Raw genomic sequence first — 27,739 nt, 5'->3', positions numbered from 1 at the left:
ATTTTTAAGGAAGAGCTTCAAAAGTTGCTTAATGCAGGGTTTATATACCCCATATTTGACAGTGAATGGGTTTTTCCATTGGTGATAGTACCTAAGAAAAACGGGAAATGGAGAGTGTGTGTAGATTATAGAGCTTTAAACAAAGCCACTCAAAAAGATCATTTCCCCTTGCCATTTATTGATCAGGTATTGGACAGTTTGTCAGGAAAGAAATTCTTTTCCTTTTTAGATGGTTTTAGCGGATATAACCAAATCAGAATTGCACCCCAAGACCAAGACAAGACCACTTTTACTAGTCCTTGGGGAACTTTTGCTTATAGAGTTCTCCCATTTGGACTATGTAATGCTCCAGCAACGTTTCAAAGAGCAGTGATAGGAATCTTTTCTTATATGCTTAATGATTCTATGGAAATATTTATGGATGACTTTACTCCTTATGGTGTGACTTTTGAAGATGCATTACAAAACCTTGAGAAAGTACTTAAACGATGCATACAAGCTAATCTTTCCTTGAGTACTGAAAAATGTCATATGATGATGAACGAAGGAATTGTACTCGGACACTTCATTGCATTCCTTGGGATTCAAGTAGATCTATCTAAAGTACAGGTAATTCAGACCCTTCCTATTCCTAAAACACAAACTGATGTAAGAATTTTTTTAGGACATGCTGGATATTACAGAAGATTTATCAAAAAAAATTCTAAAATAGCTTCTCCTTTATTTGTGTTACTTATGAAAAATGCTGAATTTAAGTGAACTATTTCCTGTCAGAAAGCATTTGATGAACTTAAGCATCAGTTGTCTACAACTCCTATTTTGAGGGGACCTGATTGGGCACTTCCCTTTCACATATCCTCTGATGCTTCGATACTGCAATTGGAGCTGTCTTGGGACAAGAAGAGAATAATCTTCCTTATGCTATCTATTTCATTAGTAAGAATATGACACATGCTGAGCTTAATTACACAATTATTGAGAAAGAATTCTTAGCAGTCATTTATGCTATTAATAAATTTTGACATTACATTACTAGTTATCCTACTTTTGTTCATACTAACCACTCAGATATCAAATATTTAATGAACAAATCTGTCACAAATGCTCGAGTTACCAGGGGGTTATTGCTACTACAAGAATTCGATATTACAATTGTAGATCGACTAGGTAAAGAAAATGTAGTTGCTGATTTCCTTTCTCAGATAAAAACTAATGATAATACTCCAGTAAATGATTCCTTTCCTGATGAGTATTTGTTTACAGTATCTGCTCACTCATCGTGGTATGCAGACATTGCCAATTATCTAGTTGCAGGGAAGCTACCATCACACCTATCACATCGGGAGAAAAGAAATATCATTCAACAAAGTGCTCGGTATAGCTGGATAAGTGGGTGTCTTTTTCATACAGGACTTGATCAGGAAATCCGAAGACGCATTAGAGAAGATGAAGTTTATGATATATTGAAGGCTTGTCATGATGGCCCTTGTGGAGGGCATTTTGCTGATAAGAGAACAGCACATAAAATTCTCAGGATGGGTTATTATTGGCCCTCACTTTTCATGGATGGAAAGAAATATGTTAGGGCCTGTGATAGTTGTCAAAGAATGGGCCAACCCAATCATAAAGATGAAATGCCACTGAACCCCCAGGTAATACTTGAACCCTTTTAAAGATGGGCTCTAGACTTTGTAGGACCCATCAACCCTCCATCCAACCAAAGAGTTTACATATTGGTGTGTACAGATTATATGACTAAATGGGTGGAATATGAGGCACTTATCAGAGCTAATGAAGAATATGTTTTAACCTTTATTTTTGAAGAAATCTTCATTAGGTTTGGAGTGCCTAGAGAACTAGTCACAGATGGAGGACATCCTTTCAATTCTCATGGTTTTAAAGCTACGCTTCAAAAATATCATATTAATCATAAAATGACTACACCTTACCACCCCCAAGCTACTGGTTAGGTGGAAATTACAAATAAAGTCATAGAAGCTATTTTAACAAAAACAGTGAAGGAGAATAGGAAAGATTGGTCTCAAAGGCTGCCTAAGGCATTATGGGCTTACAGAACTACCTGGAGGAACACTACAGGTTTTTCACCCTATGAATTGGTTTATGGTAAAAGTGTTGTTTTTCCTGTGGAATTTGAAATTAAAACCTTAAGAATTGCTTTAGCTGTTAACCTTGATTTGACTGATGCATAGACAGTTAGGTTGCAGCAGCTTCAGGAATTGGATGAAAAGAGGTTGGATTCCATCCATCAAACAACTATGATTCAATAGCAAAGAACCAGGTGGCATGATAAAACTATTAAGCATAAGCAGTTCCAAAAAGGTAAGTGGACTCTATTGTATGATTCCCGGTTTGAAAATTTTCAAGGAAAATTGCGAACAAGGTGGCTGGGACCTTACGACATAGATATTGTTTTTCCCAATGGAACAGTAAGGCTCCTAAAAATTGATGATTATAGAACACCATTGTTAATGAATGGGTATTGGCTTCGTCCGTACCAGCAACCAATTTCTAAGGAGGATTTTAAGGCCACTTGCATGGCAGATTCACATTATATCTTTTTGGGGGAGCCTGCTGCCCCTCATTGCATTTAATCTCTGCATTATATATTCTTTTATTATTATTAGATTAGATTACTTAACTAATAATCCCTGTCAAGGGTTGCCATGTTACAATTTATTATTTTGCAGGTCTCAGATTGGGAAGCTGGTTGGAAAGAACAATTGTATTGCAAGCAGGATCAAGTTTCATTTTGGGAAGCATTCTCATCTCATCTCAATTCATAGCTCATTTCCCCACATTACCTCTCAGCAACATTTTCCTATTTTTCTTTACAGCAACATCTCTCTTTATTTTCCCGTTGCTGAAACACCAACTTTTCCCCATTTTCCCCGTTGTTGAAACACCATTTTTCCCGTTGCTGAAACACCAACTTTTCCCATTTTTCCCGTGATTGAAATATCATTTCCTCTCAAAAGAATCAATGCATATTACTCCCCGTTGTGAGAATCATCTATTGATCCTTATAATTTTGATCTTTCACTAACTCCTCCTATGTTTATAAAATCCTTTCATATAAATACCCTCATATTACAAAACCCTTTTTCATAACCATTGGTGATCTATTAGCGACGACATTATATTTTCAGAATATCAATTGAAGGTAAAACATGAGGTATGTTTTTTTTATGTGTAAATATTAAACTATAATTAATGAGAAGATTGTGACATGATTACTGCAATTGCCGTACATGCAAACTTATCATTTTAGCCGCAATTGGGGGGAAACCAAAATTTTGTAATCATTTCACGATACGCCAATCACCGTCGTTTTTTTTACACACAATCATGTCTCGTCACCCCATCTTCATCTTATTATGTCACGACCTTATTTCCAAAACTTACTCTGTTTCGGGTGCGGTAACTCAGCTCTGTACTGTGAATTTTACTGAAGCAAGTAACTATGGGAGGCAACGCTATTTGAAATGAACCCGGTTCAACAGCTCTATTGGAATTTCACCAAGAGGTATATCAGATTTTTCAGCAGGCAAGCTGGGTAGATTATCTTCGAAGGCTCCAAGGATTTGATACTCAGCAAGTCCTTGAATTTTCACGCAATCTACAGGAAGGCTACTCTATCGTTCAAGGAGTCTGAATTCCAGTAACAGAGGATGATATAGCACAGGTTTCAGGTTTACCAGCCACTGGCATTCGATGGTTCAGTTGCAAACACATCATTTTGAATGCACAATAGGACTTCCTTCTACCAGGAAAGCGGGTCGAGCCTAAAGGCAGGGGTGTTGCGCTTCATTCATTACCGCTTCCATGGCCGAAGGTTGCCGAATTTTTCAAGCATTATCTCACCTACGAAGGACGTTACCAGGTAGTTTATCAGCATGATTTTGTCCTGTTGAATCATTTAAGACATGGTCGTCTGTTAAATATGCCATATTATCTACTTGGGTGTCTAAAGAATATGTCACATTATTCCATGAATGCAAAGTACCCACTCCTTTCCCTCACTCACCATTGTCTTGTTCAACTTCTAATTCAGAGGGGCTTTGCTCAACAGAATCACCCTCTCCTTAACAACCCACCCCCAAAACCCCATGGAGACGCTGAAATTCCTCAAGCAGCAGTCGAAAATCCCCAAGAAACTGCTGAAGTTCCTCAAGCAACAGCCGAAAATCCTCAAGAATCTGCTAAAATTTCTCAAACAGCAGCCGAAACTCCCCAATTAAATGTTGAAAATCCCCAACCACCCATAGCAGTTAACCCAATTGACCCCTCCATTGCATCGACCCCACCACATATAGTTGAATCATCCACTCCCACTGTCCATATCCCCAGTGATGATTTAGATGACAACATTCCCATTGCTAAGCTAAAAAGGAAAAGGCAAGAAAAGGTTGCGCCCCTACCAAAAAGACGAACAAGGGCCTCAATTAAAGAAGCTATCACTTCTGATGACCCTCCTACCCCAGAGAAAGCTACTCATAAAAGAAAAACCATTGTTCTTCCTGGCTTTTTACCTCAAAGACGAACGAGGACGTCTTCTAAAGCAGCAACTAAAACCACTACCCTAAATTCCCCGCCTATTATCCTAAAACCTCATACCCCACCATGGTCCCAAGGCCCTGAATCCTTACCTACCTCACTCTCGGGTACTAAAATGCAAAATGCAAAGGATTTTGTGGCATCATTCCTTTCAGAGGACGTAGCTGTTACACAAGAACCAGCTATTGATTTATCAAAAGTGGATACCCAAGATGTTATACGGCATGTAGTTGCCCCACAAGAACTAGCTAGCAACTCATCAGGTGATACACAAGAACCACTTGTTGATGTCCATAGAACAGACGACCTAGATGTAGCTGCCCCACAAGCACCACCTACCAACTCAGCAGGTGCTACACAAGAACCACCTGCTGATGTCCAGAAAACAGATGACCAAGATGTAGCTGCCCCACAAGAACCAGCTACCAACTCAGCAGATGCTACACAAGAACCACTTGCTGATGTCCATGAAACAGATGACTAGGACGAAGCTGCTCCAGCTACTGACTCAGCAGTTGCCACATAAGAACCACCTGCTGATGTCCATAAAATTGATGATCAAGATGTAGCTGCCCCAAAAGAACCAGCTACTGACTCAGAAAGTGTTACACAAGAACCACCTGCTGATGAATAGAATATAGATAATAAGGAACCAGCTACGCAGTCAACAACTGTCACACAAGAACCATCTTCTAATATGCAAAATTTGGATGCGCAGGATGATATAACAGTTACAGAACCAGCTGATGATTCAGCAGATGTCACACAAAAACTACCTGCTGAGGCTGCAAACAATGAAGCTGCTATCGAACAACAACCCTTCCATTCATTGGAATCAGCTACTGAGACTGTGACTGCTACACAAAGCCCAGTCACCTTGGCTTCCCTTTTACAAGAAAACAAGTTTCTGAAATCAGAGCTCGAGGTTTATAAGCAGGAACTAATAGTGGCAAGGGAAGCCTATGAAAGAGAGCTTAATCTGTACACCTTAGCTCATGCAGCATCTGCAGCCGAGAAAAGTGCAGAGAAAGATCAATATAGTGAATACATGTGCAGCCAATGTGGTAATATTTATCATCAAGCTGGTTATAAGATAGTCGAAGTCCCATTGCCTGGAGCCACTCCTGCATCGACTCCTGTTATAGTTAAAAAGGAACACCCTGCTGTTACACAAGAACTAGCAGGGCCTTCAAAGATTTTTGAAAAAGAAGTGAAACCACAAATATCTCGGCCTACTCTGGTTGTTAAAACTGAAAGTCCTGCATCAAGGCCTACAAAGACTGTGTTTACCCAGACTGAACCTCGGCATTCAAAGACTGTCTTCACTCAGACCACAAGCACTCAAGCACAAATGGATGCATGGAAGAAGGAATATGTTGTGTCACAGGAAAGGATCTTGCAAGAACATAAATTATCATGGAAAAATCATGTATATGCAAATTGGGAAGTGTTGGAACAGTCTTCTGCACAGAACAAGGAAAATAAACAGTTGAAAACTAAATTGTCTTGCATGTTTGATCTGGTTCAAAGGCTACTAGCCACCAGGAAGCCATCCTTTAATTCCTCTGTGTTTCTGGTAGAGCGCCTAGTGTTCTTCCAAGCAAAGGCAGTCAAATATGGATGATCTCATGAGGTATCTACAGCTCAACAGTTTATCAAAACATTCACAGAGGCATCATTCAGTGAACAAAATTTACTCTGTGAACTATACCTCCATAATGAAGCCATGCCTAAGGATAGAAAGCTTAATCTGATTCCTCTAGTTGGGGACATTCAGATTAGAGCCTTTGTCTCTTTCCTGGCCAGTCAGATCACGTGGAAAAATGCCTTCCTTTCAGCAAAACACAATGAAGATAATCACCTTCTGTGGATTTGATCTGAACCACAGAATGTTGTTGTTTTGTTGTTGAACATCATCGGTTTTTAAAGGAACCAGGAATGACCGAGCATCTGAGAGAATTACAGGCATCAGTCTTACAAGATTTCCAATATTATGTCAAAGCCAAGGGAGCTCTTGCCTTACAGGCAAACAATCTATTTTTGGAACACTGCCCTCAAGAGAGAAAGGAATATCATCCCTTTAACCCTTTGAATCTTCAAACAGCAATTTCACAGCTACCTAATTATGTGAAATGCATTCAACAGTGTGCTGAAAAGTGGTTAGGATATCATTTTCACTTTCCTCTTCTATTGTTACCAGTACAGTAGTATAAGGCTTATTTCAGGTTGTCCAAGAAGGAGGAGCTCGCAGCATGGCAAAGACTACAGAATGTCTAGGGTTTCATAGATATGGTTGATAGCACCTTCTATGCTTACTGTCTATGTAATTTGCATTGTACAGCCCAGTACTCGGACTTAGACTCAGAGTAAAAGTTGCATGAGGACATGCAACCCTTTCAGTTGGGGGGGATGTTAGGACCTCATATTGTCTCTTTTTGACCATACATTTTGTTATGATGTCATCCTTTTTCAACTTATATTTAAAGACCTTGATTACTGTTTTAACCTGATTATTCCAAAGGTACACAATATTTCTTCTCATCACTATACGTTTAATTATTTTACATATAATTACGCTATCTTCATTATTAACCATTGAATTGATAATTGTTGAGCGGTTAAAGAACAATGTGCAGTCCGCGTTGCTGAAACTGCCTGGATATTGCAAGACTACTTCCACAGTTGCTGAAACAACAGGAACGACGTGCAAATCTCGTGGCTGAATGGTTGTGATCTGCAGTCTAGATTTGACAGCAGCAAAAAAAGATCATCGAAGGAGCTGCTACACTGGATGTAACGATCATGATCTAAAGACAGTATTTTTGTAACAGCATTTTGTTAAAAGGAAACTGACTTCCCTATTTTTGTATAAAGGGTTAAAATAGGACTTACAATGTAATCTATTGTAATAGATGTCTCCTCTTTAAAAAGAGGAGACATCTACATTAGAGGGGGATGAACAGGCATCGAGAAAAGGCTTAGTTGAAGGAACAGAACTAGAATCCTTTCTTTTATGTAACATGACATATTGATGGATGAATAAAATCTTGTTCTGAACATTTCTTTCTAGTTCTCGTTTCCTGGGGAATCTTGTGAGAATGAAAGGGCCCACCTTCATCACAAGATCCACCCATTATATTTCCGCGGTGTGTTAAGTGTGTCTTTTATTCATGCTTTGTTAATAGTCCTGTTTACTGAATATCATTTTTGCATTATTGCTGAAACTCTGTTTTCTTCCCAATTGATTGCTGCAGTGTTTATTTTATCCACAGTTAATTCATGTATGTTGCAATTAAGTTTACAGAGTAAGGTGGCAGCTTGATAATCAGGAACAGGTGCTGAAGATTCCTGCTCTGGGAATAGGTTCTTGTTCTCTGTTACAGCATAGCCAGCACTTTCCTTTGTAGATTGATTCTTTAGATTACTCTTTTAAGCATTCTTTGGTAGTTGTCTGCAATAGATTGTTTTTGTTGTAACTCAGAGTGGAGCTTTAGTTTTCTCAAGAAAAAGTGTGATTAGTCTTTACTACAACTTTTGTTGCTTTTAAGATTGAGTACATATAGTACGTAGTTGCCTTTGAAATAACAGACTTCCATGGGTTGAAAATTTATGTAGCACTTTGTTGTTTGAATTAAGAAGCAATTAAAGTGACCAACAATCGTTAGACAAGTGAGAAATACTATACACTATTTGTCAGGACATTTGAAACACTATCAATTGCTAGTCCAAGACCTGACTTCACATTTTACAGCGTTTAACATTTCTTCAATCCCAAGACTCCAAAATGCTAGTGTCGATCTCCTAGCTAATGTAGCTTCCAAGCTTATTCCACCAGAAGACTACAACCCAGATCGATTCTCCATTGAATTAATTTTTAGGCCATCTATCCCTGATAATATCACCAATTGGAGAGTCTTTAACAACGATCTCGATATCGTAAGCTTCCTCACCTCAGAAGGCTCTTATGAGGACCAGATAGTTAATGAAGACCAGCATGACAACCAACTGAAGCAAGAAACCAACAACAATGTTATACCAAAATCTGTAGTTAAATTGGAAGATTTATATGACCTCAAAGATAGGTTCAAATGATCTACTAATTCAAAACTTTAGAGTTCAACTCTGAGGTATGAATTAATCAATCTTGGAACTGACACGAAACCGCAAAACATCAATCTAGGTCTTGGACTCACATCTGAAGAAAAATCAGCTTTTATACATCTGTTAAAACAATATAAGAATGTCTTTGCTTGGAATTATGACAATATTAAAACCTATGACACTTCTATTATTCAACATACTATCCCCATGACCTCTGATGAAAAACCTGTTCAGCAGAAATTAAGGAAAATTCATCCCAATTTAGAAAGCCAGATTAAATCTGAGTTAAATAAACTACTAAAAGCCAAAATTATTTTTCCTGTCAGGCACTCTAGGTGGGTCTCCAATCTCATCCCAGTCAGAAAGAAAAACGATGATATTCGGATTTGTATAGACTTTCGCAATCTCAATAAAACCTATCAAAAGGACAATTTTTTGTTGCCTCCTATGGAACAAATATTGCAATTAGCTACAGGCTCAGAATTAATGTCCTTCCTAGATGGTTTCTCGGGTTACAATCAAATCCTAGTCCATCCAGATGATCAACTGAAAACCACATTCAAAACAAAATGGGGCACTTACACCTATCAAAAGATGTCGTTCGAACTAATTAACGTTGGTGCCACTTTCCAAAGAGCCATGGATATTGCCTTCAAGGGTTTAGTAAACATGTCAGTGGTAGTCTACTTAGACGATATAATTGTATATTCCAAAAAACGTAGTCCCTGAGAGATCTAAAACAAATCTTTGAATGTTGTCAAAAATATGGGATTTCCCTTAACCCCGAAAAGTATTTTTTCGCGTTAAGTGAAGGAAAACTCCTTGGATTTATTGTGTCCAAAATAGGGATTCATATTGAACCTGACAAGATTAAAGAAATTTCTAAAATACCTTGCCCCATAACAAAAAATCGATGCAATCTTTCCTTGGTCAAATAAATTTTGTCAAACAATTTGTCCTTGACTTTTCAAGAATTGTATTACCACTTCAAGCCATGATAAAGAAAATTCTCTGTTTAAATGGGGTCAGTTGGAACATGAAGCTTTTAACTTGATAAGACAAGTAATCATAAATTCCTCGTCTTTATCAACGCCTAATTTTTCCAATCATTTCACCTTGTGCACTTTCACTTCCGAGAAATCATATGCAACCATATTGACTCAAGCAGATCAAGACAAAGTCGAAGCCCCAATTTCTTTCTTTAGCTCCAATTTACAGGGAGCTGAATTGAATTACTCAAATGTTGAAAAACAAGCTTACACTATTTTCAAATCAATAAAACACTTCAGACCTTTTCTTCTCAAAACCCACACTAAGGTGATAGTACCATTCCCAGCAGTAAGAAATCTTCTAGTACAAAGGGAGGTGGGTGAAAAAAGAGAAAATTGGGTTACGACTCTACAAGAATACAACATTGAAATCAAACCAGCAAACATTGTGAAAGGTCAAGGTTTTTGCAGGATGTTGGCAGGAGCATCAAATATCTCAGAATCACAGAATTCAGGTGACGATGTGAAAATATGTGAGGTAAGCCTTACCAACACTGAATCAACATATGCTAATATAATATTCTATTTAAAAAATGGATATGCACCTCCACATTTGAATTATCGAAAGAAAAGAGCCTTGAGGTTGAAAGCTAAACAGTATCAAATTGTCAACAATGTCTTGTTTAGAATGAATTATGATTCTGTTTTGCTTAGATGTCTCGAGAAATCTGAAGCAAAGAAAGTACTGCAGGAACTTCATAATGGACTGGCTAGTGGACACTTTGCAGGAGATGCTACAGCACATAAAATCCTACGTGCATGCTATTATTGTCCAACCCTATTCAAATATGCACATAGTTATGTAAGGAAGTATAAGATATGTCAGACAGCTGCTGGAAGACAGAGGAAACTAGCACTACTGTTACAACCAGTTAACATTGATCAGCCATTTGGATAGTGGGGATTGGACATAATAGGTGAGATCGTTCCTCATTCTTCTAAGCAACATAAATATATCCTTCAGCCACTGATTATTTCACGAAATGGGTTGAAGCAATTCCGCTCAAAGTAGCCAACTCTGAGAATATTATTGAATTTATAGATCAATTTATTATCACCAGGTTTGGTTTACCTTCCGCCTTAATGTTCGATAATGCATATTACTTTTCAAGCAACGCTATGACAGAGTTTTCTCTTAAAAGAGGCTTTAAACTTAAATACTCTGCTAATTATTATCCACAAGGAAATGGGTTAGCCAAATCTACAAATAAGAATCTTATCAGGATTATTAAACGAATGGTCGATCAAAGTCAAAAGGACTGGCATAGATCTTTAGTGTTTGCTCTATGGGAAAATCGAATAACTCATAAAACCTCCAACGACATTTCTCCTTTTAATCTGGTTTATGGGAAAGAAGTTGTCTTACCAACAAACATAGCTATTCCCTCTGTGAAGCAGGAAAGTATTCCCTCTACGACCAGAGGCAACCCCTCTAGCGCTAGAGTGGGTCTAGTCACAAACAAGGACAAATCAATAGCAATTATCCTTAAATAATTCAAGTTAGAGGCCTACCTCAACCGGTGGTCGATGAAGTTTCGTTGCGCTGCTCCAGATTCCGCTCCCTTCTCCTAATGAGTAATCAACCTGAAACAAAGCAAGGAAATACAACAAAGCACATAATCGGATACAACAAAGAACTATTTACCCATAAAGTCAAGAAATCATGAGCTATCTAGTACATTGCATACGAGACATAGGAAAACATCATTGATTGTATTAAATATGAAATAGAGTAAGCTTACAACCCAGGTCTTGACGTCACAAGCCTTCTCAGGAGGGTCCAACCAACATGTTCCTCAAGCATTCACCCTTGAAGATGGATCTCCCAATAAAAGTCTCTCTCACTCACAAGTTTTACACAAGATCAAAAGCACTTCAAAACCTTCCTCAAGCTCTCAAACAATCCCACACTTGTCACACCATCTACCTATCAAGCTCACAACACTATCAGCAACACTCCAAAGACTAAGAATTCCAAACTAGTAGCTCATAACAATGGTGAAATCTTAAATAGGAGAAGGAGTCTCCATGAATGGTGGGAAGATGAGCTTATCTCCATGGAAGGTAGCACAAATGATGGAACAGCCATGCCAGAGAAGGGAGGGCGACATAAACAAGGCCAACAACCAGGTCTGGAGTCATCTGGAAGGCCGACTGTTAGAACAAACTCGCCCAAACTGGATCATCGCGGGTAAATAACTGGTCTGGCGCGCTAACATCGCCACTGCATAATGGAGAAGGTCATGTCATCGCGAGAAAATAAAAGCAACAGTCGCGCTGGTTCATGAAATTCGACCATCGCGGGAATCACGTGTACTTCCGCGATGGCAGTGCGTATGGACTATTTTGGAGCGCTCATCAGTGCGTTTATTTGGAAAACAGTTGCAATGATGCAGAAACTATGGAAAAGTGGGTCATTTGGCAACATCAGAGAGCATGAGCATGAATGATTTTGGACTCATGACACAGTAGGAAGACTGGGATGAAGGCAATGAAAAATTACTGTGTAACACCCTCGTTTGCCTTAGTTCAATTCATTGAAGAGGCTCCTTCCTCGTCTATGCAACGTAGAGAATTACAAATCCTTAAACTTGAAGAGGAGTGAGAAAATGCTAAAATTACCCATGCACATTGTTATCACCCCAAGAAACTCTCCTAGGTTTTAGCTCGGAGATGCTCGAGAACATTACAAATTCAACTTGTCGTTACAAATGGATGAATGGAGGTAATGATGCTTGTTCAAGCCAGATAACCACTTCTACTTTGCTTGACTCCAGACATGCATGAACACCCCCAGACTACAAGGCTTTAGACCACCAATTACTCACAGTTTAAAGATAGAGTGACTATGGAGAATACTGACCACACCAGCAGATGCACAAGACCATGTGATGGCCGGCTGCAACCAGTAAATAAGTCTTCAAATATAATTCCCTAATGTATAGACAGGATGACAGCTCTCTGGCATTAGGTGAAAAGAAACCTGGATAACTCATTCACTGACACATACAAGACTTTAACATAGAGATAGGATGACAGCTCCTCTAATGCCGAACATCAAGAGTTCAGGAAAATAGCATATCAGGCACAGCTTAGAATAGAAGAAGAATGAAAAGTGAGCAATCAACAGCAAAAGAAGCTTGTATTAGCTGAAAATGAAGATGAGACACTGCAAGTATCAAATTAGTTATAGTCTCCAGAAGTTGAACCTTACATCAAAACAACAACCATCAACCCTGATTACATCTTGTTTCTGGGTATATATAGAGTTTGAATACAAAGGCACTCGGCCATTCTAAGTATGGGGAGGTCATAATTGACCACCAACCGCTTTAACTGCCTGATGGAGTCTTTGGTGCAATTTTCCTACTTCAGTGGATGAATTTGATCTTCTCGGGTGCTCTGTTGTCCTTCTCGGGCAAATGGAGTGTCGTATTGGATGAAGTTCCATAACTGTTAAATGCGTTAACCTGCTCGGGCTCTGTCCTTTTCCTCCTCGGCCATGTTGTCCATGAACGTAGTTGTTGAGGATGAAATGCATCTGCTACCGAAAACTAATCACCTTCATCCTTTCGGGAGCATGGAATGGTTAAGGTACGTGGACTGCATAGTGGGTGGAATAGTCAGATGGCATAGGGAGACTAGCCGTCAAATTAAGGGGATAGATGGCAGGGATTGCTTGCCCTGAGGGCATCGGGAGATATGGGAGCGGGCAAGTGTGGGCCATTGGATCTTGGGCGGACGGATCCAACGGCTATCGGACAGAGGAGACACGGGAGTTAACAGGTGAGGATAGAGGACGGCGGTAAGCTGTTTTGTTCGCACCCCTTTTGGACATAGGGCGATAAAAGGACAGTGGAATGTGATTCCATTCAAAGGGTGATGCGTGGCAGCGGGGAAATGATGAAACCACTTTCCATCGCACGTTATCGTCCTCGCGGTTTGAAGGTGCAGGGAGAGCGACTGTTGTCTGATCGCGGCGGAGATGATCGGACGGCGAAGGAACGGTTGCGCAAGTTTTTGCGACGGGAGCCGTTAGATCGGGGTGGCAGAGATCAACGGCTGGGGTTACGGTGAAGCTTTTATGGAGGCGCGTGATCGTGTGGGCGCGGATTTTATAAGGTTTTGTGTATTAATGCCCAGGGCTTGAAAAGGGCTTTAATATGGTTTTTAACGAAAAAGCACGGGAAATAAAGACAAAAGGAGGGTGAGAGAGGTAGAGGAGAAGGTGAGGGCAACCACTATAAGCCCTTTTTTAGCATGACCATGGACAAAGTGTGCTTCCAAATTCGGAAAATCAATGTTATATAGCAAATCTAACACACATCATTAGCAGTTAGTCAAAGCATCCTTTGATTCAAGTTTTGTATCTTTAAAGAATTTTCAACTCAGATACTTAGTGTTAAAATGTGATAAAGCCCACGAAGAGAATGGAAAGCATACTAATTTCCAACGGATGTGGCTTGGCCCATTCTAGATTGTCGAGCTAATAGGCCCATCAACTTTTCTACTACAAGATTTAGCAGGTAAGAGAGAACCTCTACCTATTAATGGACAGGTCCTAAAGAAATATTTTCCATAGAAAATGATCTCTTCTTATCACTGTATAGTATATTCTTTAGTTTAAATTTCTTTTGAAATAATAATACAAGTTGAAAACATTTGAGTTTGGCTTTGCTGAGTGATAGTTTCTCTTTTTTAATTTTTTTTTCGCTTGTATAAGTAGAAATGGTTATGAAAATTAATCTTCATTCATGAAATAAATAGTTGAGTGCTACAGCTCCAAAACTGCCTGTTTTTCTGTTAAGTTATCCAATCTTTGATAAAACTTAACTTTAGAAAGAAATTTTCTTTACATCAGTCAGGAAAAGTATCAATAACAAAGCAAAGTTTCTCTGCGGAAAAGCATCTTTAAACTCTACAATTGTCATCCAGCAACTCTTAAGGAGTTAATGATTCTCCCCACTTGAGTAGCTTTCAATTTTAGAGTGTAATTCTAAAATATACTTTAAACTTAAAGGATAAGAGGTCTCATTAAGAGCTAGCTTACCATGATCATAAGATTATAACCAACTAACATTACCAATACTGAATATCAAAATAGGGTAATGGCCTGAGATTGTATCAATCAAAAGACAAGGGGTCTCATCAAGAGCCAGCTTGTTCCGTTCAGTTATAAATCAAGTGAATGGCATTGTCAATTTTGGCCACCAAACCAAGACATTGTCCTTTAAGAAATAAAAGAAGAATAAATTACTTCAATAAAATAAAGAAAGCATCAAGTATACTGAAGAATTTATCTTTAAATCTGCATTCTTACTTAAGTGGGATATTGAATCATTGTTGGGTAACAGGTAACCCTGTCGAAGCTATGAATGCCTGCTAGTAGTATAGGCTCTAACTACAACCAATGAGTATAGCAAAACTGGCCCAACAAGATTATTTTGCTTTTATCTTTATAACCAAGTAATGACTGATGTAAGTAAAAGAACTATCTGTGAGGAAAGGACAATCAGAAGAAAGATAGTTAGAGCAGATGTTGTTTATTTATAGACGAGCAGTACTACTTATCTTGTATTTCATGCAATTTAGTTTTATTTTCAAAACTATCTTTATTTTAGAAGTTTTAGAAAATTCAAAAAAATCTCAGAGATAACTGGTTCTTCCAAGTGAATTGCCAATTTTTGTGCTTGTCAACAATCCCCTATTTATTAAAGCTAGTAGTAGAATATTACTTTAATAAATGGGGACCCTTTCAAAAAATATATATGCCAAAAAGTCAATCCTAGTATGTAGATATACCTTTCGTTTTTGGAATAAATCAAGGTATCAAACAAAACCTATGAAACCCTTAAAATGCTACTTTTTTGTATTTAGCATGAAATGCATCTCAGATGATACCTTTCTAACCCACCACAATGTACGATAAAATAGTCGAAAAAGTGAATCTATATTCAAAAAACGGTCATAATGTTAGAAGGTTCTCAAAAGATTCTTCAAAAATCCAAAGTCTCACATCGCAACATAACTTTTTATAAATGAATTATCTTAGGAGGTTACCCCGAAGTATTGCGATCTGCTAGATTGTAATGGTATAATAGCTTTCTTGCATCGCATTTCAATCATGCGACACAAGCCTCGACCTATTATATGACGATGTTTCGATATGTGATCTCAACCTAGACCCACCTCCTAATCTTTCCACCAATGCATAAGGAGGTCCATTATTCGTTAAAAAAAAAGAAACTCGATAATTAATGACATTTGTTTCTCGCATCTCGCATCTCGCATCTTGCACAAAATCAAAAAGTGGTAAGATAAACAAAAAACAAATTATGTGATATAGCGATCTGCAATATTTCTTTGCAAATCGCAAAATCGTTATCATCGCGGTTTAAAGGATCACCACCCTAGGAGATTGTTTCCCAATTCACGATGTGAATATTTATGGACATTTAAGTTAAAAGATAACAGATCATTAGTGGGAATTTATGAAGAACTACATTTATGTGTGAAATGCCATTTAAAGTGATTTGATATCAACTCACAAGATTTCAAATAAAACACCTTTATCACCCTTATTGGTTTTCTTTATCAATTCATTCCTACGTTCAGTATCATTTTTATCCGATAAATTGTTCCTCTTGAAACTTTTAGGGAAAAAACGCAAAACAAGAAGCCGAAAGCAATGGTAAAGAAAGGAAAAGCAGTCTCCTTTGAGAAGTCAGAATTGACTCCGTTGTTTACATATACTACATGTAATAAGGAAACAGGGACATCTACATGGGAAACTATGTATCAATTACTGGAAGAGGAACAACCAAGGATTCTTGAGACAACGATTACAGTCGATGGGCACGATTCCTCTGATGCTTCCCTAAATGAACTTGTGTTCTCATTCCTACACAACGATTACAGTCGATGGGCACGATTCCTCTGATGCTTCCCTAAATGAACTTGTGTTCTCATTCCTACACCGAATAGCTGCGCGACCGAAAATAATCCCCCATACTGACATGGTTAAGTGGATCATTGACAACGCTGATATATTTGACAGAGAATTCAAAACATGAGGCTAGGAAGTTATAGGATCTTTCACTCTAAATAACCTAAGGCTTATGTACCATTTACCGGAACCACAGGTTACCTACAATAGGCAATTTGTTGAGAAATTCGTCAAAGAAAATGAAGACCCGACGGACTGCACAAAGAATTGGTCAAATAATGAAGAAAGAATCAAGAAAGACAAAAATAGTATGTATGCCACTGCATCTGTTTGCTCCCCTTTATATTTTGTTGCGGCTATGCTCTATAGACTATTTGGAAAACCTGACAGTAAGGAATTTTCCTCAGAATGGTTGCCCTTAATAGATGCAACCATTAACGCAACAATAATAGATTGGGCACAAATCCTGTCTGACAATTTAGCTAAAGCAATTATAGAGTATAGAAGGAAAAGGAGTATTGCTTCAAGGGTTTACCCTCCATTTTTCATGTGTGCTTATGTTATGGACGCTATTTGTTTTGGTTCTAAATTCCCTCTTATGGGGTGGAAGTGGACTATTCAAGATCCACTTCCTATTCACATCCACCACAAAGATATGTGGGAATCCAATTTTGAACCACATTTCTTCAAGATTTTCCACGGGGTTATGCTTCCCATCCATAAACGAATCTATAACCGAGATGCCCCCAGATTCTCTCAAGAAGCCGAGATATACATCCTCCCAATAGCCCAATGGTTCGAGGAAGAGACATTTACATATATGAAAGTGTTTGGCAGCATAGCCTCTCCCCATGTTCTCCCTTTCTATGTCCCAGATAAATTAATGGCCAGAGAGATAGCCTATCAGACATGCAGTGAAGGAGGGATGAGAAAAACACTAAAGGACTCAAAGAAGGCCATTTGGCCTCAATTTCCTGTAACATGTTGAGTGTTTGCATTACATGACCTTGGACATGCGTTCAAGGAAGTAGATAATATGTTATCTCTACGACTACCTAAGTTCCCGGGAAGACAATACGACCCATTCGGTATTGTCAAGGATTTTACCACTATGGCCAAAGTAAAAATATTCATCTATGAGAAGGACCCATTTGATGATGTTTTCTTACAGAAGAATACCTTCAAAGAAGTGAAACATATGGCACAGATACTTTTTGATCGGGAGGGTCTTGAAACAATTTATAGCTACAAAGAAAAGAGATTATCAAAGGTCCCATTGGACCAATTGTTTATTAAACCAATAAGGAAGCCCACTCCCAGTGTAAGCATAGATGGTGACCCGAAGGAAAAATATAAAACCAATTCTAGGAAGGCATCCGAGAAGTCTTCAGAAAATAAGAAAAGCAAGAGCAGAGAATTAATCCAGGACACATCCCAGTCTACAACAAAGACAAATGAATAGACTTTGACCATCAAGCAGACTGAAACCCATACTCCCCCTAAACCACTAATAAAGCCTCTGGAAATTGATTTGGAAGAGGAGTGGGATAATTTTAATAGAAAACTCAACACAGACGAACAAGCACTGGAGACACAAATAACACATCAAGAAACAACTCCGGAAATCATAACAGGGGAAACTATGAATACTCAAGAAATAGAACACATACCCATTACCCCCACCTCTGAGATTGTTTTAAGAATAGAAGAAATTCTCCCCCTTGATGTATTTTACAGCCCACAGCACAAGGACATTGTGAAGAGATAGAGAAAAAAAAAAAAATGGAATCTATAACTGCTACCACCCTAGACAATGAGCCGATGGATGTCCTATGGAAAGACTCATCTACTGACCAATCGGCCAACCTCACCAGGGTCTCACAGTTTGCAGGCACATACGCTACAGCAACCATTGACGAAGCAGCAGAGGTACAACTATTTCTCAAAGAAAAGGAAGACAAAATTTTGTCACTATAACAACCGTTACAGCAAGCCAAAACCAACCAACAATCATAAATACAATTAGCTAAGCTACAGTAGGAGTTCCAACAAATGCAAATAGAACATCAAAACAACTTGGCAGGTAAGGAGGCACAGATACAAAGCATAACAGACTTGCATAAGTATGACCCAAATATCGATCAGTTTGTCACTGAAGCACTCAGCCTCAACTCCCAGCTCACACACCAAAAGGTATTGCTATGCCAAAAAATATCGCAATGGAATTCTCACTATGAAATAAGCGATAAGTTCACAAGCCAAGTCATGGAATTGCAAGTAGAATATGATGAAATTCTTAAGAAGGTTTCAGATTTCATAACTTGGCAAAATTCTGAGAATGGGAGAAGAGCCGACATGCCCAAACTGGATGAATCACATAAGGAGATCTTATTCACAAATTGGGGTTCTCGGCTCAAAGAGGTAGAACAAGCAATAGAGGATGTGGCAGCAGCAGCAAATAGCATCATTGAAAATGTAAATGAAAATTTGCATAATGCTAATGTTGTGGCAGAAACCACCCTTGGTTTCCTTCCAAATGCAAAACAACTTGAATTACAGTGGAAGCAGGCAGCAGAAGAAAGAACATAAGAAATTAGGAAAGTAACCAGCAAGGAAAATTTTAGGGGCTAATATTCGCAAGTGGGATAATTTTCCATGCTTTTTCCAAAAAAAAGATTCACAAATTTCCATTTTTTCTAAAATTTATTTTCCCAAATTTTATAGTATAAAATTGTTTTGCCTTAAAAATCACCAAAATTTTATATAGAGATTACATAAAATTATTAGAAATTTGAATATTTTTACCAAAATATTTGCCAAACATTTTACAGATTTCATATTATGGACTAGTTAGATTAGCCAAGGTTTCTAAAATTTAAAATAAAATTCTGTCCTTCAAATTTTCCCTAGTAGCCAGGTTAAACTGGGAGGCTTATTGACAATATCTGGTAAAACCGCATAGCTAATGCATGACCCTAAAATGCATAATTATTTCTACTGAGAAAATGGTGCTAGCACTCATCAATGCCGTGTGTACAGGACAACTGAAAGCTGAAGTCGACCAACCTACACTCCTCAAGAGCATGCTAGATATTTGCGATCTGAAAGATCGAATGCAGGATTAGTCATTATGCACATTTCTATTTTTGTTTTATTTTGCTTAAATTGAGGCAGGTCATTTAAACCTCCTCAACTTTTTTTGTAATAATCTATTTTTAGTTTCACAAGTTAGTATTTAAACCCCTATCATGCATTTAGAGAGGGGTCCAGAAATTTTATCAGAAACATTCTTCAAAACATGCACTTTTGCTCCCTTTGAGGAAGTTCTGGTGAGATTAATGGAACAGGATTTATTTTCTACTTGAATTTGGTATCTTCTATTGAATTGCACTTCTGTACTCCTAGATGATGTTGGGTGATTTGAAAGTAGATCAATATTGTTGGAGCATAGTACTTTTATCTCTTAATTCCTTTTACTTATGCGTCAAGCAACACATTATCTTCAAGTCATTTATGTATGAAAGTTTGAATTTTAGATTGCCATTATTGCACTATTGTATGATGATGATTTATAGTTTATGCTAAATACATGAATGATTTTTATGCGATATATCTCTCATATCGTTTCGGCTAAATTTTTATACGAAATGATCATTGTTAAATGGATTCACTCCTTATCGTAATTGAATGATATTTATTATCAATTACTTTCAAGCATCATTTTAGATTGCATATTTCACGTTACTCCCAGGATATTTATAGTTAGATGAATGTTTTTTATTAGGACAAATTGCATATGATTATTAATTAGATCATATTAGTTTAAAGTTAAGTATTACTCCAAAAATCTCAAAAATATCATCCCATTAGCACAAGCATAAAAATAGATTGGGAAGCTAGTCCCATCATCCCCAGTCGGAGCCACTATTCCAAATGGAAAAGGATTTGTCCTAAGGTCCAGACAGGGTGGTTATCCCCATTGTTGAGACGACGATTTTCGAGCCTTCAACATGTTGATGATGGTCATTTAGTTTTCTTGATTTTAAACATGTAAAACATCATCCTACACCTCTACACATGTTTAATATGCTACATGAACCACTGAACCAACTTCAAAACACTAAATAACTTCACTAAAAGTGAAACCCTAGCTCCTCCCTATGGGATTTGGACAGTTTTCCTAGAAACCCTATTTTTCCCCTTTCACAAATACATTGTTCCTTCATTTCACTTCCTTTCATCTTCATCAGTTGTTCATAGTCCATATCCACCTCTTTCAAATTACCTTGCCATTTTTTCCACTCCACCTACGCACAATTTCATTTTTCACTCATCCCTCATTGTTTTTCCCCTTTTCTATCATCTAGGGTTTCAAAAATGAAATGAGATTGCTTCACTAAGCCTTCACCAAGACACATCAACACAGCCCATGGAAGTAGGGTTATAAAGAAAATTAGAGGAGGTTCCCAAGGCACCTAGACTTGAGGTGACCAAAAGATACCAGAGACTGAAATGACTTGTGTTTGCTCCTCAAGTTGAGGAAAGGGCTAAGCGTTCTACATCAGCAAAACAGGGACCATCAGTGCAGGATAAGGACATGGTTGAGCATGATTTTGAGTTGGTTGACTTGGAGGTAGAGAATGAGACTTCAAGCATGTAGCAGATGATCAGAGACAAAGATTATCAAATCAAGGAACTCACAGTCAACATGGCAAGAGCAAGGTTCATCATCTCATTCCTAGAACAAGAAAATAGTCAATTGAAGGCAAAACAATTGATCATAGAGAAAGAGAAAACCAAACTATTGCAGTAAGCCAGCAAGGGAAAAGAAATCATGGAGAAAAATGAGCTTGAAGGAACACAAGGAAAAGGTAAGAGAAAAAGGCCAAGAACAAAAGGGCTAAAGAAGGCATTGCAAGAAGAAGAGGAACACATTTTGTTGAATGAAGAGCTAGACCTAGAGGACAAAATTGCTCTAGAGGTCAATCAAGACAAGGAGTACTGGCTCAACAGGGTAAATGATCACTTGGAGAAGCTTCTAGAGAAATAAAATAGAGACAACCAGCTGCTAAGGCACATGGCGCACCATTACCAGGCCCAAAACATGATCTGTAACGTCAAGGTCAAGCAGTTGGAGAACAAGCTCAAAGAAGCCCAAAAGGACCAAAAAGATGAAGGAAACTTGGAGATGCTTGCTGAAGCATCTATGAGGGCTTAACATGCATCATTTTACTTCTCTTGGCCAATTTTGAGAAAATTCTGAGCATTTTTGGTTTTTTGCAAATTTTGAGGCCTAATTCAGAAATTCAGCAGTTCCAGGAGTGTAGCACCTTGGCACTGCGCTTTTTCCTTAGGCATCCATTTCGGGAAAACTCTAAATTTTTGGAAATATCCTACTATCCTCTAAAAATCCATTTGTTCAAATTTTCCAGAGGAGGCTCATATTTTTAGAAAAGTGGAAAAAAGTGGCCAAAAACTAGCTTTCTCAACCCTTTTTTGACAAGCGTTGCGCTCCTGGAGTGACCTTGGTAGAATGGACTTTGAAGGCCTTCCCTTGGGTAATTTTCAAAAATTCAAAGTGTTCTAGAAACTAGACTTGAAAGTCTAGTTGACCGTTCTCTCAAATCTTCATTTGGACCTCAGGAAGGCACCTGAAAGTGAGGTTAAAGTCAGCACTATGCTTCTGCGAGTTCTTGTGTTTTTAATTGTAAATTTCACTGTGTAAAATTTCTAGTTTTCAGTTTGACTTAGTCAAAGTAAAAAATATTTATGTAATGGCACTTTTTTCGATGCTAGGTGATGTAGGCATGAATAAATTTATATAATATGTTGTTTTTTATGTTTAATAGGCCTCATTAAGGAAGCAAACTCCTAAACAAACTCTCCAAGAAGTGTTTGAGTTTCACCTTCTCACTCTCACCTGTTGGTTGAGAGAATCTTGGAGTCAGTTACATCACCTAGGAATTCAACTCCTGAAGGTGGGAAAGTGTTCTAGGAGAGTCTATATGTATCATTTCTCTTTCAGAGAGAAGGGTTGGATTTTTTGTGGAGGAGGCTTGCATGTAATCATCTTTTCAGCTAATACAAAGACAGTTGTACCTATTTTTAAGGAACTCTACCCCAGTGAGTTCATACTGTTTGTTCTTAATTTTATTTGTTTTCTAATGGTTAAAACATATTTATAGACTTTATATCTCTTCTTTCTATGGATGCCTTATAGTGAAATATACAGAATTCTTGTACTCAAGCTCTGTTTATCTGATTTTCATAGTTATGTTTATGTCTTCCCAAGCTAATGAAATCATGTTTATTTATGCTCATTAGTTTCTTCTTCACTCTCTCTTCTATACTACGTTAACAATATTCTAAATACACCATGGTCTTCTGACATCTAGCTCATTTCCATATTTGTTTCTGCACTCCTACAGCCTAGACCTATTTGTGGCTCCAAACCCTAGTCCAACAAACCCTAAAATCTAAATTTTCACCAACACACAAACAATTATACACATCTAGCCTAAAACTTATTTTATTTAAATTCATTTCACTGATAAGAGACTTTGATATATGCTACTGAGCTGAAGTGGTTTGAGGTTACCCTTCTCAAACTCCTTTCAGCCTAGGAAATTGTAAGGGACTAACATGGTCCACTACTGCAACTCTTTCCAAATGGCTTCCAGAACTTCGCAAAGATCTACGATCAAGCTTACCAGACTAAAAAGAAGCAGACTCACAACTTCGCTTAGTAAATAATAACCCTAGATCTTCCTTCGCGCAGATCTACCCACTTTGAATAGTTATCATAACAAATTTAGTTACTATCTTCGTGAAAACAGTTCATAACTCATTTCCTGCATAGATATTAGAGATTGGAAAGATTTGCACAGAGAATACTCTTTACTTCGCAGAAAATAGATCATTAAGCAACAATGCATAAACTTAAATAGAATTAAGGACAAGGCACAGATGCAATAGATTTGGTCCAAAATCAGTCTTTATTAGATTCAGGGTTCAAATTACAGACACTTCCACCCTGTGGTAGACTTGCCAAGGTCTCCGCACACTCAACCGTAGGAGCCTTCACCTTTCACCTAAGTATAGGAAACATAGCTTTCTTGCCTTAGCACTCTTACCTTACACTTGTCCTTCTTCAAAGTTATCTTTTGGGACTTGCTATGACTCAAATATTTATAGCCTTTCTAATACAATACCATGTCCCGCGACCTATGGGTAAGCCTCAAAACCATCCTATCACTTACCCATATAAGGGGATAAAGCCCCTTTGACTCCTACTTAACTACATGCTCTGCTTCCACATTTTGTGGGGACTTTACATTCTTTACAAAATTCTACTCAAAAATTGATTAAAATAACCCAAAATTGACCCTAAGGACCCTATCCCAACATATGATAATAAAACCAAAATTTTAATTTCTTTAAAGTAGTCAACGTCAACCCATATCTCAAATTATATTCATGAATGGAGACGGAGAAATCACCTGGTTAAACTTTACATTCCAAACCCGATTTTGGACGAATGGTTCATAAAATCTCTTTTACCAGTAATAACTGAAGATGTGGCCAAAGGAGGTGTTGTAACTGAGGAGCAAGTAATTTCTCGTGCTCAATACCTTGATCTTTTTTATACTCAATCTAGTACTTTGTATGAAAAGATCCCAAATTTAACCCGCCCTGGTTAAACTAATCTAGCCCTTATAGGATCACATTCCGCAAATGGCATGATTGGTTTTGTGAACCAAAAATCTAAGAATAAAAAGAAAATTTCTAAGAAAACTCAAATTTCAACTCTATCTAATTCACTTGAAGAAGATCCTTCTCCCAAAATTACTTCAAAAATTAATGTCGTAGAATCATCTACTGACAAGGGTATGCAATCCAAAAATAAGAAAAATGGAAAAGGAAAAGCTAAACAATACACTTATTCTAAGGAGAAATCAAACAAAAATGAATCATCTGATGAAAAGAAGTAACCTCGTTATCCTTGCCTAATTTGTGATGAAGATGATTACACCAAGCAGTTCCCACATCATGCAGAAGTTACTAAATTTGTCAAAGCTTCACCCACTCGAGTTGTTTTGAAGGACCCCTTTCCTCCTCAAGACAACAAAATGGTTTCTCATGACCAATCCTCCTCATCTGCATCGACAGTAATCATGATGATGTCTTCCAAAGTTGTGTTAGTTGTTAGTGTCAGTCAGTTCAACCTGTCACTAGTGATAAAATATGCTCTTACAAGGAGTTGTTAGGGTGTCAAGTCAAATTTTTGTCATTTCAGTGAGTCTTCAAATAAAAATTTGGTCACTGGTTATCGCGTCTAGGTCACTGTTGCTCCCTTCATTTACTCATGGTCTTCATCACTCATCATGTTCATTGTCTTCTTCGAGGTATCATATCTTCATTTAAGTGTCATGGGTCATGAAACAGTTAAATTCCTCATTTTAGGTCATGGTCTAGGGTTTCACTCCATGTGTCTTCATGATACCATATGTCAAAACAAAACATGTCCATCATGTGATTCAGTGGGTAAATGGAGTTAGCAGCTTAGGGAAGAAAAATAAAGGTAAAGGTAATATTTAATTTCAAATAAGACATGTTGTAGTACACTACCTCGCCTCATCATTCCTCCTAGGGACATGTTTGATTCAAAATATGTTTCTGAGAAAAATGGAGAATAATTTTACAAAAGGGAAATATGTTTTTGTCCATTATAGTCCAAGGAACAAAAAACTCATTCGGTTTATGCACGGGTCTTATGATTTGAAAGAAATTCCCAAAATACACTTGCTACGGGAGAGTTAATTCACTTCTGGACAGCTTGACTTCAAGACAGTTTTTCAGGGGTTTGGAGCAGGTTTTGGTAGTTCTTAAGGACTCTATTGTGTATCAGACATCCTAAGCTTTCCAATGGTACCTTCAGATCATGATTTGGATTAGTGAAAGGCATCCACAAGTGCTCTGCAAATTGGAACTTCTCTTTTGTCAGAGAAAGCCCGAGTTTTTGGAGTGACCTTGGGAAAATCAATTTTTATCCCTCATGGAGTGTCCAAATTACATGCTTTAGGTGTCCATATTATATCAGATTTCAAGAGATTTCCAATGAGATATCAAGCTCTAGATTTGTATCAGTTTAAGGCCTCCAAAAGTGGTTTGGAAGATGGCGCTGCGCTTTTGTGAACTGCGTTGCGCTTTGGCACTGCGCATAGGAACACTACGCACAATAAAGAGTGCCTAGAAATCCTTCAAAACTCTCCCAAATCTCAATTTTTCACTTGCAAGCTTGATTTTACTGACTTCTAAGACAAGGAACAAGCAATTACACCATCATCCTCCATCTTTTGCTTTCCCAATTTCATCTCATGTCAATAATTCTTCAAGTTAGGGTTTGTAGCAAAATTTGCAAGGGAAATGTTAGGGTGAAAATGGCCATCATTATTTTTAATTTCCAAAACATGTAAAATGATATCCTACACCTGCATACATTTTTATTGAGCCATTTTGACCATTTTACCCACCTCCAAACAAAGTTTAAAGACTCAAAAAGCAAAAACCTAGCTCATTCCTAAAAGTTTTTGGGAAAATCCCATCATAAACCCTGTTGTTCCCACCTACAATCAAATCATTTTTCCACTATTTCTCCACTTATTTTCATCAGATTTCAAATTCCTCTCACATTTCCCAATACCCCTCCCATCACTTTGTCAGAATATCCTACATATCACTTCATTTCTATTCACACCTCACATCTATTTTCACTTCCAGCTGCTAGGACTTTGTGTCATCATAGAGGCTGAATCTTCGCTAGAAAGAAAGAGACAACACAAAGGAGGGAGGATTCTCATATATGAACCATCACACTGCAACACAATCAACTCCTATCCTTTCATCAAACAATGCTTTGAGGATGTCCACTGCTTGGAATTTTGAAAAGGATAAGGATACAATGGAGCATGAGTTTGAGCTAATTGATCCAGAGGCTGAGGATCAAACCACAAGCATGAGACAGAATATCAAGGACAAATACTACCAAATCAAGGAGCTGGCGATAAATATGGAAATGGAAAAGTATGTTATATCATTCCTTGAAAAGGAAAACAGTCAACTCAAAGCAAAAGAGTTGATCCTAGAAAAGGAAAAAACTAAGTTAATGCAGCAAATTGGAAAAGGTAAGGATATCATGACATCAAGCGAGCCAGAAGCATCAAAGGCAAGAGGAAAAAGGAAAATACCAAGAAAAAGAGGCCTCAATAAAGCTTTGCAAGAGGAATGAGAATAAATTCTGCTTAATGAGGACCTTGACCTAGAAGAAAGGATTGCCCATCAAGATAAGGAATATTGGCTTAATAGGGTGAATGAACAATTGGAGAAGCTCCTTGATAAGGAAAACAGAGACAATCAATTGCTCAAACACATGGCGCATCACTATCAAGCTCAAGCATGATCGCCAATGTCAAAGTGAAACAACTTGCAAACAAGCTCAAGGAAGCCAAAAAAGACCAAAACGATGAGGGAAACTTGGAGATTCTTGCTGAAGCATCCATGAAGCTATAAAAAACATATTTTTACACCTTCCCTCCAATTTTGAGCAAATTCTGAGCATTTTTGAGTTTTTTGACAAATTTTGGTCTAAGTTCAGAAATTCAGCTGCTCCAGATTTTTCCTCAGGCCTCCATTTGAGGAAAGGTTTACATTTTTGGAAAGGTCTTAACATCCTCTAAAAACCCCATTTGCCCAGATTTTGTAGAGGTGGCTTAGTTTGGGAGAAAAGTGCAAAAAAGTGGCAAAAAACTAGCATTCTAGACCATTTTTTGATAGGTGTTACGCTTCTGGAGTGACCTTGGGAGAATGGATTTTTGAAGGTCTTCCCGTGCTCCAAATTCTGAAATTAAAACTGTTTTGGGAATCAGACTTGAAGGGCTAGTTGACCGTTCTCTCAGATTTGTATTTTAACCCCTGGAAGGTACCTGCAAATCAGCTCAAAGTCGAAACTATGCTTCTGCACTTTCTGTGTTTTTATTTGGAAAATTTCACTGTGTAAAATTTCTAGATT

This window comes from Pinus tabuliformis, chromosome 8, assembly GCF_031772625.1.
Source record: "Pinus tabuliformis cultivar Carrire ecotype Pingquan chromosome 8, CPIR1, whole genome shotgun sequence".
NCBI lineage: Eukaryota > Viridiplantae > Streptophyta > Pinopsida > Pinales > Pinaceae > Pinus > Pinus tabuliformis.
The sequence above is the reverse complement of the archived record's forward strand: the minus strand, read 5'-3'. Positions refer to the sequence as shown.